The sequence below is a fragment of the Marmota flaviventris genome, chromosome 11 (genome assembly GCF_047511675.1).
Source record: "Marmota flaviventris isolate mMarFla1 chromosome 11, mMarFla1.hap1, whole genome shotgun sequence".
In the NCBI taxonomy this organism is placed as follows: domain Eukaryota; kingdom Metazoa; phylum Chordata; class Mammalia; order Rodentia; family Sciuridae; genus Marmota; species Marmota flaviventris.
Window position 1 is genome coordinate 18,342,096 of NC_092508.1, and position 13,568 is coordinate 18,355,663.

Consider the following 13,568-nt stretch of genomic DNA (forward strand, 5'->3'; position numbering starts at 1 on the left):
AAACTCCTGGGGTCAAGGGATCTTGCTGCTTCAACAGGCTCCTGAGAGGCGGGGATGACAAGTAAGTACCACTTAACCCAGTATCTTTTTCTCATTTTTGCAGTGCTGGATATCAAACCCAGACCTTGCACATGCCAGGCAAGCACTCTACCGCTGAGCTACACCCCAGCCCTTGTTTTTTTTTTTTAATTATCAACTAACTCATACATTTTTGCAATTTTGAAAATTAAACCAAAACTTTCCAAGCCTCTTGGGAGTAGAGATTTTATATTTTCATTGATTTCTAAAGTATTCAAGTACACAGCAAAACATTTTCAATATTTCAAAAATCACCCCTAATTCCACCACTTGAAATTAGGCAACAAAGTCAAAGACCCCTGCACTTACAACCCCTCAAAACAAATGCTGTTCATAGTTTCTATTTATTGTTTTTAAAATTGCAGCTAGAGCCAGGTACAGTGGTGCACACCAGTGTTCCCAGCTACTCAGGAGGTTGTGGCAGAAAGATCACAAGTTCTAGAGCAGCCTGAGCAATTTAGCAAGACCCTATTCAGTGGTAGCACACCCCTGAGTTCAGTGTTCAGTACTGGGAAAGGGGGTTGGGGGACAGAACTAACTGATCACCAGCCAAGTAATGTTGGGGGATTGATTTTTGGTTCCTGGGATCCACTTTAAATAAGGCAGAGACACTTGCCCAAACAGACAGACCATGGAGTGGTGGAGGCTCTTTGGAGAGGTTGACATTTTTGCAAGATTATCTCCGTGGTGAGACCAGAGCTCCTGATAGGGACCTAGGAGCCATTGGCTCTACTCTCTAAGGACTTTCCTGGTATGGTAAGGTGTGTGTCCTGTTCCCACCCTGAGTTTCTGCTACTGCTCATCCGTTGTTCTCTGCAGCTGGTTCCTGGACTGCAGTCATCCTGCCCTCTTCACTGTTCCACCCTTTGGATGCCACAGGTCTCACCTGTGTCTACTGGTTCTGACCTTAATTGTGTATTCTGGTAAAGTGAATTTGTGTATGTCCTTTCTTTGTGTCTCTCTTCCTTGTGCACTTTTGACTCAAATACTGGCTCCCGGGCTGGGGTTGTAGCTCAGTGGTAGAGTCCTTGCCTAGCACACATGAGGCACTGGGTTCGATCCTCAGCACCACATACAAATAAATAAATAAATAAAAGTATTGTAAATACTGGCTTCCTGTCACCCTTGATGAAGATCTTCTAAGAACTTTCTCTCCTGTTGTTTCCTTTCTTAAACTCTGTGCAATCACTTCTCAGATTCTAGGGCTCTTCATCTTAACATCCTTTTTGATAAAAGAAAGGGGGAACAAAAGGGTGTCCCTGAGTGGCATCTATGAAATAAGAGCCCCTATTGGATACTGGGGCTGCAGAAATTCTATCTTATGTCACATGGCTGGAGGTCTCTTTGACTAGCAAGGCCACACCCTTTGGGGTATTTGGTCTGATTCTGACCTGATCTGAAAGTGGTTCTGATTTAATGCAATTGTTCTATGAGTTGTTTTTGTTTTTATCCCATATTTTATTGGTATCTTATACATAATAGTAGGATTTGTTGTTACACATTTGTACATGCACATGCACATGGTGGGCACACATGTGAGAGGGAGAGATTGCATGGTGAGATAGGAAGCCAGAAAGTAATGCCGCCATCATACTCTCCCTTTTATAACAACTCACTCCAAGAACAATGAACTCACTCCATGAGGCGAGTATCAACCTCTACTGAAGGTTGTGTGAACACCCACAATGACCTAATTACCTTGTACTAATCCCCACATCTTAAAGGTTCTACCTCCTCTTGGGGCTGGGGATGTGACTCAAGTGGTAGCGCGCTCGTCTGGCATGCGTGCGGCCCGGGTTCGATCCTCAGCACCACATACAAAGATGTTGTGTTTGCCAATAACTAAAAAATAAATATTAAAATTCTCTCTCTTTCTCTTAAAAAAAAAAAAAGGTTCTACCTCCTCTCAATATTGTTACACTGGGGACCAAACTTTGAACATATGATCTCTTGGGGACAAACTGCATCTAAATCATAGCAGTAATCACAGAACTTTTCTGAAATTGTAAGTCATTCTATTATTATCCAACTTGATGGGTTTATGAGTACCCTCAAATTTGTAGCCAATCTGTTGAAGGTGTGAGTGGCTTGGGATTAGTATATGATATGAAGCAAGGGCAGTCTTGATGGGGACTGTGCCCTTAACCTGTGCAGTCTCTGCAAACTCCAGGTAGTTAGTGTGAGCATGACACCATGGCATCTCCCTTTTCCTTTCCTTGTGGTCGGGTGTAATTCTGATGAATTACATTGTGTCTAATGGATGTGAGGGTCACAACCTGGTCCTCAGTTGCTATTAGCTCATGCTGCCATTAATGGAAACATCCTTGATTCTGCCTGGCTTCACCCTGCACCCCTATTTTGACCAAAGAGCTCTTAGTGCACTCTCTCTCTCTGTCTCTCTCTGTCTGTCTCTTTCTCTCTCTCCCTCCGCCCCCCTCCACCCCTCCTTTCACTTCCACATCCTTCTTGGGCTCCTAGGAGCATCTGGTGGAAAAGTTCGAAGTCACCTCAGGCCTACCTGCCTAGAAGTCTCAGGCTGTTCTCATATCCTCAGAGTTATCAGAGGAAGAAGTATAGGACGCAGCCTCTATCTCAGGAACACACACCTGCCTAGAAGAAGAAGGAAAAGGAGGAGAATAGGAGGAATAGGAGAAAGAAGGAGGACTGGGGGCAAAGCTCAGTGCTCAATGGTCAAGCACAGGCTTAGCATGTGCAAGGCCCTGGGTTCAATCTCCAGGACACACATACACACACACACACACACAAAATAAATAAATAAGGAGTGGAGGAAGAACTAACACTTGAGGTCTTGCTATGTGCCAGGCACTGTTCTGAGCACTTTCCTTATATTAACTCATCTAATTTCTGTGTCAATTTTAAGAGTTAATAATATTATTATCCCAATATCTTAGAATGAAATGCATAGGGTCAGAGATTAATTTTTTTTTTTTTTCATTTTCTCCAGTCAGAGAGCTAGTAAGGTCAGAGTCAGGAATGAAGTCCCAGGAGTCTCCATGATTTTGAGTGAGCTACACTGATTTTCTTTCAGTAGATCCCAGCTCCATGGCCTCTCCGTCCTCCACCTGAGGCAACTCCTCTACTCTTCAAGCAGGGGAAACTGGCTGCTAGTAATCAAATATTTTTTTCTAAATATTTCATCATGTGTCTGACTTCAATTTCTACAAAGAAAACACTGGTCCATTTTTTATCTTTTTCCCAAAAGGGAATGAAATGAAGTACTCCCACCATGTGTCCTCCTGAGGCTGTGCCCTCTGGTGGAAAGAGCAGGGGCTTTAGCCAAATGCTCACAATGTTTCATTAAGAAAAAACAAAAGCAGGGCTGGGGTGTGGCTCAGTGTTGGAGCCTCTCCTGGCATGTGAGGCACTGCCACGGATCCTCAGCACACCACATAAAAATAAATAAAATAAAGTCCATCAACAACTTAAAAAAAAGAAAAAAACAAAAGCAAGTTACAAAACCATTTCAACTGTTGATCCTCCCCCAACACCCCCCACCACATTTGGAAGGATATGTATCAAAATTAATATGGTAATAAATTATATGACTTGTGTCTCTCCCCCTCCCCCTCCTCCTTCCTCTCTCTCTCTCTCTCTTTTACTTTCTCAATACTGGGGATTGAACCCAGGGGTGCTCTATCACTGAGATACATCCCCAGCCCTCTTGTTAATTTTTCTATTTTGGGACAGGTCTGCCTCACCTGACCTCAAACTTGTGATCCTCCTTCCTCAGCCTTCCAGTCCCTGAGATTACCATGGCACCATGTTTCTTTTCTTTCTTTCTTTTTTTTTTTTTTTTAATGTTTTCCTGATGTTGTCTTAAACCTTTTTGTTGTTGTTTTTGTTTGTTTGTTTGTTTGTTTGTTTTGGTACCAGGGATTGAACTCTGGGGCACTCAACCACTGAGCCACATCCCCAGCTCTTTTTGTAATTCTTTTAGAGACAGGGCCTCACTGAGTTGCTGAGGCTGGCTTTGAACTCACGATCCTCCTGCTTCAGCCACCAGAGCTGCTGGGATTATAGGCATGCGCCACCACAGTCGGCCCTTTTTATTTATTTATTTATTTATTTATTGAATGAATTTCCTTAGAATAAGAAAAAAGTATTCCCAACAGGAAAGAACATAGACTGTATGGACCTGAAGTCATATAGCATAGTTTTAATCCTGGCTTTTCTGCTTACTCTCTGTGAGACTTTGAAAGGCATCGAATAAGCCTCAGTTCTCAACTCTTACAAAAATAATAGAGTTGCTGTGAGAATGAAACATAATATAAGTAAATTTCCTCACTTAATAAGTGGCCATGATTATAATGCACCTAGGTGTCTTGTTTAATCTATAACCAGTACTTTGTTTCTATTGTTTTTAACAATAAATGGAAAATAATGATTCAAGAAGACTGGAGTCGGCCTGAAATTCTGCATTTCTAACAAGCTCCTGGTTAATGACAAGACATATGGCCCAGGGACCACAGTGTGATGAACAAGGATCTAGAAAGTCAAAGGCACAGAAGAGAAAGAACTTTTAGCTGACTACTATAGGCATTTTCATGCAAAAAATGTTTAGCAATTCTGGGGAGAGCAGGAGGTGAAAAGTGCAGGCTTTATTTCAAGGAGGCAGTGAAGCTAGAAGAAATTTTGGCAGAAATCTGGGAGACCTCAAGTATCCAGCCAGGTGTCTACTCAGGACATTTGCCAAATTTTGTGGTTACACAGAGCAAAAGACTGAAAATCTGAGAAGAGCCTCCAAAGAGCAGAGTGGCACTTTCATTAATCTTGCAATTTAACTAGAATTAAAATGTATGTTGATGATGCAAAAGTCAAGAAGGAATTAAATGGGGCTGCAGTGATCTAACATTCTAGCATTATGTCCTAAAACCAGTCCTTTGTATTAGACTTTTGCTATTGTGGCATAATGAACTATCCAGATACTTAGTGACTTAAAATAATAAGGACTTTTAGAGTGGACACAGTGAGAATGACTTGTTCTCTAATTCTGAGACCTCAGCTAGGAAAATTCAAATAACTTCCAGCTTAAGGACTAGAAAACTCTGGAAGCACTAGATAACCCAGAGACTAAGATCACTCTCTGGGAGTTTTCACATGGCCTCTGCATGTGGCATGGCTTCCTCAAAGCATGGCAGCCTCAGGGTGGTAGGACTTACCACATGGCAATTTAGGATTCCAGCTTGAATGTTGCAATAGATAAGGCAGAAGGTACCTGGTCTTCCATGACCCAAAAGGGACACAGTATCAATTCCACTCTATTCTATTGGTCAGAAGAGTCACATGCCCTCCCAGATTCAAAGGAAGGAAAATTAGATTCTAATTCCTAATGGCAAGGCCAGTTATAGAATTGCATGTGAGTTGCAGCCACCTTTGGAAAATCCCATCTCCCCCACTGGCCTTCATGGAAGTGCAATGTAAAACCATAATGAGAAAACCTTACACTTCCACTAGAATGTAACTTAATTCTAAAAGTATAGACACATGAGTAAAGTTAAAAGCATAACAATTACAAAACATGCAAGTGTTTCTCCACTTCTGATGGAACCTTCATGCATGGCTGCTAGGAGTGTCAAATGCTACAGGTGCTATAGAGATCCAGTCCTACTTATGAAAGCTGGGCATATGCCTATCCTATAACCTTGAAATTCCACTCCTAAGTAAGTACAAATGAAACAGAAATGTGCACCTATGCTCACCAAACAATAAGTAGTATTATTTATAATAGCCCTAACTAAAAGCTACTCAAATACTTGACAGTAGAATGAAAAAGCAAATTGTGCTTTATCTACACAATGGAATTTTATATTATATATAGTGACAGGAATGAATGAACTGCAAGTATTAGACACAACTTAGACAAAACTCCTAATCATAATATGGAGTGAAAGAAACCAGACACAAAAACACTACATGCCATATAATTCCATTTATCTAAAAGCTAGCTGGGTACAGTGGTGCACACCTGTAATCCAATTGGCTCAGGAGGCTGAGGCAGGAGGAACAAAGCCAGGAGTGCAAAGCCAGCCTCAGCAATAACAAGGTACTAAGCAACCCAGTGAGGCCCTGTCTCTAAATAACATACAAAAATAGTGCTGGGGATGTGGCTCAGTGTTTGAGTGCCCCGGAGTTCAATCCCTAGTATCCTGCACCCCCCAAAAAAAGTAAGGTCTAAAAATATGAAAGTAATGTATGGCACTTGCTATTATTTCAATGTGTCCCCTCCAAAATTCAGTGTTGCAAATGAAACAGTAAGAGACAGGCCCTTTACTTGGTGATCAGGCCAGGAGGGCTTCTCTCTCCTGAATGGGATTAAAGGGGTTTGACAGAGGGAGTTCATTTTCTTGATCTTCTACTTTCTGTCATGTGAGGACACAGCTTTCCTCTCCTCTGAAGAATGCAGCCCTCACCAGATAGACAAATTTCCTTATACCCGACCTTGGACTTTCCAGCCTCCAGAACAGTGAGAAAGAAACTCCTGTTCTTTATAAATGAACATGGTGTTCTGTTGTAGCACCACAAATGGGTGAAGCTAGTGCTAGAAATGAAGTGAGTGGTTTGGCTAGACCCAGGCAAAGTATACTCACTAGAGCAAATAAGAGGTTAAGAATAAAACCAAGGGACCCACCTCCATCTCCAGGTCCACAATTTGGGGATGTACAGAAATACCTGAAGAATAATGTTGGAAACCCTACTTGAGAACTAACAGAGGTTTTTATTCAGACACATACTATTTCATAATTCCCAGTGAAAGAAAATGTATAAAAAGCAAATTCACTATCAACATTAATATGGCTGTGTCCATGTAGTATGCTGTTTTTAAGTTCTTTGAGTATAGACCGAGGAGAGGGATAGCTGGATTAAATGGTGGTTCCATTCCCATTTTTCCAAGAAATCTCCATACTGTTTTCCATATTGGCTGCACCAATTTGCAATCCCACCAGCAGTGTATAAGTGTACCTTTTTCCCCAAGTCCTCGCCAACACTTATTGCTGTTTGTCTTCATAATAGCCGCCATTCGGTAACTTTGGACAACACCAACATTGAAGGAATTTTATGGAAGAATGAGTGTATGCATCTATAGTGAGAACAGTGTCTGAATCTAGAATAGAAACTCCTACATGATAGCTTAAGCACGATTATTTGTTTTGCTTAAGCAACCACTGTACAGAGAGAACTATACTTTTATTGATAATATTTCTTTCAATGACTCCTATTTCACTTCTGAAATATATCATGATGAGATTGTCAATGCCAAAGTTCTTGTCCATGTCACAGCTCATTAGAAAGTTCATTTGTTTAGGATAGAGATGGATTCTAGAAAAAACATTCTTTTATCTCCAAGGATTTGGGCCTTTTCCCTTCCAGTAGGGGAAAGTGGGCAAGAATAATTAGTGATGTTGATCTCTGTGATATGATTAAGATTCTTAACACTTACTGGGCCCATAAATCCTGATTTTTTTTGTACTGGGATTTGAACTCAGGGGCACTCAACCACTGAGCCACATCCCCAGCCCTATTTTGTATTTTATTTAGAGAGAGGGTCTCACTGAGTTGCTTAGTGCCTTGACATTGCTGAGGCTGGCTTTGAACTTGTGATCCTTCTGTCTCAGCCTCCTGAGCCTCTGGATTAAACATATATACCATCACACCTGGCTGAATCCTGATTTTGAGTCTGTTCCCCCCCTCAAAAAAAAAATGAGAAATGTGTCTTAAATTTTAGTTTTACTTTGCCAAAGAGCATGCACTCCAGGGGTTATCATGGTTATGGCCAGAGAGCTGAACACTAAGACTGACTCTGCCAGTGCCACCTTAGAGTAAGAACTGATGAACCTGGGAACTCCACTCCCACATACCTACCTGTGATGGGTTGAATTATTTGTCCCCAACTCCTATCCCAGTTAATATATTTATGTGCTGGTCCCCCAGTACTGCATAACATGAACATTTTGGAAATAAAGTCCTTGCAATATAATTAGTTAAGATGAGGTAATACTGGAGTAGGATGAGCCCTTAATCCTCTATGACTATGTCCTTATAAGAGGAAAAATCTGGCTGGATATGGCAGAGCATGCCTGTAATTCCAGTAACTCAAGAGGCTGATGCAGGAGGATTGTAAGTTCAAGGTCAGCCTCAGTAACTTAGGGAGATATTCTCAAAATAAAATAAAGGCTATGGATGTAGTTCAGTGGTAGAGTGACCCTGGGTTCAAGCCCCAGTATGACAAAAATAAATAATTGTACAGACATACACACAGGGAGGAGGATGACTGTGTGAACATGAAGGTAGAGATCAGTGTGATATTTCATCTATAAGACAAGAAATGCCAAAGACAGATCCTTCCTCATGGCCCTCAGAAGGAACCAATCCAGCCAACACCTAGATTTTGGGTGTCTAGTTTCCAGAACTGTGAGGCAATACATTTCTCTACCATTGTAAACCACTCAACTTGCTATATTTTCATGGTAACTCTAGCAAACTAACAGAATACCCAGAAGAATTGAAGACAGGTACTCAAATACATGTACACACAGGTTCATAGCAGCACTATTCATAATAACCAAAAAAAGGTGGAACTAGCAGGGTGCGGTGGTATATGCCTACAGTCCCAGCTACATGGGAGGATGAGGCAGGGAGGATCCCTTGAGCTTAGAGTTCTAGTCTGGCTTGGGAAACATAGCAAAACCCTTAAAAAAAAGGTGGAAATTGCCTACGTGTTTATCAGTGAATGAGTGAATAAACAAATTGTGGTATATACTACAATGGAATATTATTCAGCCATCAAAAGGAATGAAGTGCTGATACATGCTACAAAGTAAATGAAACTTGAAAATATGCCAAGTAAAATAAGCCAGACACAAAGGTCCCATATTATATGACTCCATTTATATGGACAGGTAAATCTAGAAACAGAAGATTGGTGGCTGCTAGGGTAAGGGGAAGAAGAGAAGAGGAGTGACTATTTAATGGATACAGGATTTCCTCTCAGATTGAAGAAAATGTTCTAGCATTAGGTAGAAGTTGTAGTTACCAATCTATGAATAAAATGAATACCACAGTATTTGCTTTAAGATGTTTAAAGTATGTTAATTTTACCTCAATTAAAAAAAAATGCTATCCTGAAAATGTGCAAGTCTCACATATTCATTTCAATGTGTTTTACAAGTACATCGCCCATGTGACCAACACCCACCTCAAGAATGGAGCACTGCCACCACCCCAGGTTCCTCTTTTCTTATTAGACTATTAATTCCCAAGTGAATTGTCGTTCTGGCTTCAATACCCAAAGGTTAGTTTCTGGTTTTGAACTTGATGCAGGCATACAATATGTGCTCTTTTGTATCTGGCTTCTGTCATTCATTGCTTTTAAGATTCATCCATCCATGTTGTTGATAAGTCAGAAGTTTGTGGTATTTGAGTGGTATTAGGTCCCAGTTTATCTGATCTCCTGTTGAGAGGCATTGGTTCAGTTTGATTTTATCAAGTTACAGAAAACATTTTGGTGGGCATATGATTGCTATTTTTTCCCATTTAGGGGGACTAGAGCACCGAGCAGTGAAATTATAGTCATAGGTGGATACACGTTAGCCTTGTAATAAATGGCTAGTGATCAGGGCTCTGAACCATTTTATAATTCACACCAGTCATGTGTCAAGCTTCAACTGCTGTACATTTTATTTAGTCTCTGCAGCCTCTTTAATTATTCTAGTGCCATCTCATTGTGGTCTTTGTGTATGTTTCATGGAATGGTATCTCCTTGTGCTTTTTTAAAACTATTTTAAATTTATTTTTTAGTAGTGGGAATTGAACCTAGGGGTGCATAGTCACTGAGCTATATTTCCAGTCCTTTTTATTTTTACTTAGAGACAGTCTTGTGAAGTTGCTGAGGCTGGCCTTGAACTTGCAATCTTCCTGCCTCAGAGTCTCAAGTTGCTAGGATTACTGGTGTGCACTACTATGCCCAGCTCTTGTAGAGTTTTTCTTAAATCAGCATTGGGCTAGTGGCTCAGTAGCAGATGTTCATGGCACAAGCAAGGCCCTAGGCTTGGTCCCCAGCACTGCAAACAAAAAACAAAAAAAAAAAATATTTTTACTTACAAAAATATTAAGTGTATAATCTGATGAGATTCAACAACTGTATGCAGTTATACAACCACAAACAAAATGAAGATACATACTATTTCTAACGTGACCCTTTAGTCAATCTTCTTCCTCATCTATAGTCCCTGGCAACACCTGATCTGCCTTCTGTGACCATAGTTCACTTTTTCTAGAATATTATGGAATCGGAAAGTATATAGTCTTTCCTAAGAAAGTATAAGTCTTCTCTCCAGCTTCTTCTTTCAAAATGTTTTTTTGTTTTGTTTTGTTTGTTTGTTTGTTTTTGGTGCTACTGAAGATTGAATCCAGGGTGCTCTATTTCTAAGCTATGCCCCAAACCCCTTCCTCCCCTGCCCCCCAATTTTTAAGACAGTCTCACTAAGTTATTCAGACTAGCCTAGATCCTCTTTCCTCAGCCTCCTGAGTCACTGGGATTATAGGCCTGTATCACCACACCCAGCAGCAAAATTCTCAGGATTGTTCTCGCAAGAATTAATATTCTGGGGGGTCAGTGGGAGATGCTCAGGAATCAGCAGCGGGGTGGGATTGGGACCTGGGACCTAGGATCAAGTTACCAGTGACCATGAGATCCCTGCATCTGCTCAGAGGCCCCTTCCTGTATGGCCTGCTCTGGGCTTTTTGTGCTTCAGATGCCAGGGCTGAGCAGCCTGGGGCCAATGTCCCCCATCCCGGCAGCCTGGGCTTCGATAAGAACATGGTACATGACCAAGAGCATATCATGGAGCATCTGGAAGATGTCATCAACAAACCATAGGCGGAGATGTCCCCACAAGAACTGCAGCTCCATTATTTCAAAATACACGATTATGATGGAAATAATTTACTTGATGGCTTAGAACTCTCTAGAGCCATCATGTTCATATGGAGGAAGAGAGTGAACAGGTGCCACTAATGAGAAAAGAACTGATTTACATAATAGATGGTGTCTTGAGAGATGACAAGAACAATGATGGATACATTGACTATGCTGAATTTGCAAAATCACTGCAATAAACATTATTTGGCTATCTCCAAGTTATATTCAAATGTGACCTATCATAATGTGATTGAATACTTTTGGTAGTACAAAATAACTCATTTTTAACTACTGCTGCAGCATTTTGGTAAAAACTTGTACACTGGGGTGAAAAAGAGAAATAAAGAAGAGAAATGGGACATTTCGTGGTCCCTCAGTGCTGTTAAATCTCTCAATGGACAAGAGCTTGATGAAAGAATCCTCTTAAGGATATGGAATAACTGGAGCTGAGCACTCAGGAACTTAACTGTAGGATAATGCTCTTGATCTTAATTCATGCTACCTGAAAAGTAAGACAATAAGCTTTGCCAAGTGGACACACTTTCAGGGACAGTGAAGGGATTGAGTGAATGCCACATTTCCCCTGGTGGGATCCATCTCTTCAGATAAACGAGGTCAGTATTCTCTAAAGTTCCTCTGGCCTACATGATCACTTGCTCTGGGTAAGTGGCTATTTGTTAGGCTGTATCAAAGCCACAACAAGAAGAATGTCAGATATTCAGTTCAGATGGCTACAGAGGCAAGGATTCTGTATCCTCTCATGTTCTGGAAATTACAGACCACTGGCCTAAGCAATTAACCTTTTCAGATTTTCAATATTTTATACAACTACTGCCACACCTTTATACTTTCTTTTCTGTCATCTTCAACTTGAGAGGAACCTTAATTTAAAGGTGCTCTCTAATCAATAGCAAATATTTTAACCATCTTAATATTTGTATTTCACTCATTTCCAGGGTTTCCTTTTTGCAATTTTGGGACTATTTGGAATGTAAGGACTTGGTATAGCAGGTTTAAACTATTGGCTGGCCTCGCCTAGGTGGGAAGTTAAAAGATCATTCATCAAACCCAGTGATTAACCCGATCCAAGTTCTGTTTCAAAGGAATGTTGTTTAAATTCCCTCTTCTAGCCTGAATGGATGAATTCTTAAATTTCAGGAAATATTAGAAAAGGAAAATCTCAGTATTTGAAAGTGAGAAGCAGCTGCAGACTGTAATTTGGTTTGTTGGATGTGGTAGACATGCTGTGATGGAAAACCCAAAATGATGGTTGAATGGGGGAAAGAAAACACATAAAAATGTGCTATAAGATGTATACAGGCTTATTTTCTTTATTAAGGTATTCTTCTAAGAAAACTTATTTGTAAAAATGATTTCCTGTGTCAAGTATTTGTGCAATCAGAGCTGACTTGTAAACTATTCTTGTAATATCTCATTATTCTGAAAGATGTATATAATGAATTCTGAATATATGACCAATAAAACTGATGGGACAAAAAAAAAAATACTCCTTTTTTAATGTATTTAAGTAGTATTCCATTGAACAGATGTATCACAGTGTGTTTATCAAATTGCTACACACCTAGTTTGTTTCCAAGTTCTGTTACTATGAATAAAGCTGCTAGGCACATTTGCTTGCAGGAAGGGAATTACTAGGTCATATATTAAGGTTGTTTCATTTTGTAAGAAACTTATCAGGCTGTTTTTCATTTCACACCTGCACCAGCAATAAATACAAGTTCCAGTTATGCCAATCCCGACACCTGGTATTTTTGGGTTATTTATATATTGCCATTTTGGTGTTCAAGTGGTATCTCATCTCTTTTTTTTTTTTTGGTAGCGGAACTGGGGATTGAACACAGGGGCTCACACATGATAGGCAAGCATTCTACTACTGAGCTACAACTCCAGTGGCCCCACCTTTTGGTCTTAATTGCACCTCTCTGATTAATAAGCACTCTGAATTTTCTAAGCTAATTATTCTAAATCCTAACTTTTATCTCCATTGGATAGAATCAAAGTACAGTTGTCTCTTGGTATCAGTGAGGGATTAATTCCAGGACCTCCCATAGATACTAAATCCCACAGAAGCTCAAGTCCTTTACATAAAACAGCATTGTGCTTGCTATGTATAACCTATGCAAATCCTGCTGTATACTTTAAAATATGTCAACTTATACCTACAATGTAAATATTATGTAGATACACTGTATGGATGAGGGGACAGACTGTTCATGTTCAGTACCAACACAGCCTGAGTACATTTTTGATCCACAGCTGGTGGAAGCCATGGACACAGAACCCAAGGCAGAGAGGAGCTGCTGTGTGTTTCACCATAGTTTAGTAATAGTAACATCCTATTATAACAGTATTATATTGCTATTGCATGCTGTTAATATTACTTTAGGGAAGTTTTTCATTGTTTGTAGTATGGGGGGTTGGACCCAGGTATACTCTACCCTGCACTACATCCCCAGACCTTTTCTATTTTTTGAGAAAGGGTCACCTAGTTGCCTAGTCTGGCCTCTAACTTGCAATCCTCCTTCCTCAG

At 40.4% G+C, this 13,568-nt stretch overlaps 1 pseudogene; it reads left to right on the forward strand.

The window, feature by feature from the left end:
• Positions 1-10,708: 10,708 nt before the first annotated feature.
• LOC114097687 (multiple coagulation factor deficiency protein 2 homolog pseudogene) lies at positions 10,709-11,214 on the forward strand (annotated as a pseudogene).
• The last annotated feature ends 2,354 nt before the right edge of the window (positions 11,215-13,568 follow it).